Raw genomic sequence first — 3,410 nt, forward strand, 5'->3', positions numbered from 1 at the left:
CCGCTCTTCTCTCTGAAACGGTTACATTTATCGTCTGCAAAGCTATGTCGCGTGCTGCGGTGTGCGGGAACACTAAAAGCACCATAGTAGAACACAGAAGAAGCTTCTAAGTTGAAGTAATAGCCAGTAAGAAGTAGTACTATTTATGTTTTAGTTGTCGACTAATCACTTTTATGCCGGCTTTGGTCGCTTGGACACGACTTAGGACCTTAAGATTTTGCATGAAAGGAAGACTAGCAGCCGCGTTGCACGGGAGAATGTGAAAAGTGTTCATATGGTGTAAAAACCTGAGAAATCCGTCCGTTTTCGTCATTTGTTATCGAATCGATTTAAAGCCAGATCGTCACATTGGCCGCTCTTCTCTCTGAAACGGTTACATTTATCGTCTCCAAAGCTATGTCGCGTGCTGCGGTATGCGGGCACACTAAAAGCACCATAGTAGAACACAGAAGAAGCTTCTAAGTTGAAGTAATAGCCAGTAAGAAGTAGTACAATTCAAGTTTATATTATCGATTATTCACTTTTTAGCCGGCTTTGGTGGCTTGGATAAGACCTAGGACCTTAAGATTTTGCATGAAAGGAGGACTAGCAGCCGCGTTGCACGGGAGAATGTGAAAAGTGTTCATATGGTGTAAAAACCTGAGAAATCCGTGAGTTATCGTCATTTGTTATCGAATCGACTTAAAGCGAGATCGTCACATTGGCCGCTTTTCTCTCTGAGACGGTTACATTTATCGTCTGCAAAGCTATGTCGCGTGCTGCGGTATGCGGAAACACTAGAAGCACAATAGTAGAATACAGAAGAAGCTTCTAAGTTGAAGTAATAGCCAGTAAGAAGTAGTACAATTCAAGTTTTAGTTATCGATTATTAACTTTTTAGCCGTCTTTGGTGGTTTGAACATGACCTAGGACCTTCAGATTCTGCATGAAAGGAGGACTAGCAGCCGCGTTGCATGGGAGAATGTGAAAAGTGTTCATATGTAGTAAAAACCTGAGAAATCCGTCCGTTTTCGTCATTTGTTATCGAAACGACTTAAAGCCAGATCGTCACATTGGCCGCTTTTCTCTCTGAGACGGTTACATTTATCGTCAGCAAAGCTATGTCGCGTGCTGCGGTCTGCGGAGACACTAAAAGCACCATATTAGAACACAGAAGAAGCTTCTAAATTGAAGTAATAGCCAGTAAGAAGTAGTACTATTTAAGTTTTAGTTGTCGACTAATCACTTTTTCTCCGGCTTTGGTGGCTTGGACATGACTTAGGACCTTAAGATTTTGCATGAAAGGAAGACTAGCAGCCGCGTTGCACGGGAGAATGTGAAAAGTGTTCATATGTAGTAAAAACCTGAGAAATCCGTCCGTTTTCGTCATTTGTTATCGAATCAATTTAAAGCCAGATCGTCACATTGGCCGCTCTTCTCTCTAAAACGGTTACATTTATCGTCTGCAAAGCTATGTCGCGTGCTGCGGTATGCGGGAACACTAAAAGCACCATAGTAGAACACAGAAGAAGCTTCTAAGTTGAAGTAATAGCCAGTAAGAAGTAGTACAATTCAAGTTTTAATTATCGATTATTCACTTTTTAGCCGGCTTTGGTGGCTTGGATAAGACCTAGGACCTTAAGATTTTGCATGAAAGGAGGACTAGCAGCCGCGTTGCACGGGAGAATGTGAAAAGTGTTCATATGAAGTAAAAACCTGAGAAATCCGTCCGTTTTCGTCATTTGTTATCGAATCGATTTAAAGCCAGATCGTCACATTGGCCGCTCTTCTCTCTGAAACGGTTACATTTATCGTCTCCAAAGCTATGTCGCGTGCTGCGGTATGCGGGCACACTAAAAGCACCATAGTAGAACACAGAAGAAGCTTCTAAGTTGAAGTAATAGCCAGTAAGAAGTAGTACAATTCAAGTTTATATTATCGATTATTCACTTTTTAGCCGGCTTTGGTGGCTTGGATAAGACCTAGGACCTTAAGATTTTGCATGAAAGGAGGACTAGCAGCCGCGTTGCACGGGAGAATGTGAAAAGTGTTCATATGGTGTAAAAACCTGAGAAATCCGTCCGTTTTCGTCATTTGTTATCGAATCGATTTAAAGCCAGATCGTCACATTGGCCGCTCTTCTCTCTGAAACGGTTACATTTATCGTCTCCAAAGCTATGTCGCGTGCTGCGGTATGCGGGCACACTAAAAGCACCATAGTAGAACACAGAAGAAGCTTCTAAGTTGAAGTAATAGCCAGTAAGAAGTAGTACAATTCAAGTTTATATTATCGATTATTCACTTTTTAGCCTGCTTTGGTGGCTTGGATAAGACCTAGGACCTTAAGATTTTGCATGAAAGGAGGACTAGCAGCCGCGTTGCACGGGAGAATGTGAAAAGTGTTCATATGGTGTAAAAACCTGAGAAATCCGTGAGTTATCGTCATTTGTTATCGAATCGACTTAAAGCGAGATCGTCACATTGGCCGCTTTTCTCTCTGAGACGGTTACATTTATCGTCTGCAAAGCTATGTCGCGTGCTGCGGTATGCGGAAACACTAGAAGCACAATAGTAGAATACAGAAGAAGCTTCTAAGTTGAAGTAATAGCCAGTAAGAAGTAGTACAATTCAAGTTTTAGTTATCGATTATTAACTTTTTAGCCGTCTTTGGTGGTTTGAACATGACCTAGGACCTTCAGATTCTGCATGAAAGGAGGACTAGCAGCCGCGTTGCATGGGAGAATGTGAAAAGTGTTCATATGTAGTAAAAACCTGAGAAATCCGTCCGTTTTCGTCATTTGTTATCGAAACGACTTAAAGCCAGATCGTCACATTGGCCGCTTTTCTCTCTGAGACGGTTACATTTATCGTCAGCAAAGCTATGTCGCGTGCTGCGGTCTGCGGAGACACTAAAAGCACCATATTAGAACACAGAAGAAGCTTCTAAATTGAAGTAATAGCCAGTAAGAAGTAGTACTATTTATGTTTTAGTTGTCGACTAATCACTTTTATGCCGGCTTTGGTCGCTTGGACACGACTTAGGACCTTAAGATTTTGCATGAAAGGAAGACTAGCAGCCGCGTTGCACGGGAGAATGTGAAAAGTGTTCATATGGTGTAAAAACCTGAGAAATCCGTCCGTTTTCGTCATTTGTTATCGAATCGATTTAAAGCCAGATCGTCACATTGGCCGCTCTTCTCTCTGAAACGGTTACATTTATCGTCTCCAAAGCTATGTCGCGTGCTGCGGTATGCGGGCACACTAAAAGCACCATAGTAGAACACAGAAGAAGCTTCTAAGTTGAAGTAATAGCCAGTAAGAAGTAGTACAATTCAAGTTTATATTATCGATTATTCACTTTTTAGCCGGCTTTGGTGGCTTGGATAAGACCTAGGACCTTAAGATTTTGCATGAAAGGAGGACTAGCAGCC

The sequence above is a fragment of the Schistocerca gregaria genome, unplaced genomic scaffold, assembly GCF_023897955.1.
Source record: "Schistocerca gregaria isolate iqSchGreg1 unplaced genomic scaffold, iqSchGreg1.2 ptg000265l, whole genome shotgun sequence".
Taxonomy (NCBI): Eukaryota; Metazoa; Arthropoda; class Insecta; order Orthoptera; family Acrididae; genus Schistocerca; species Schistocerca gregaria.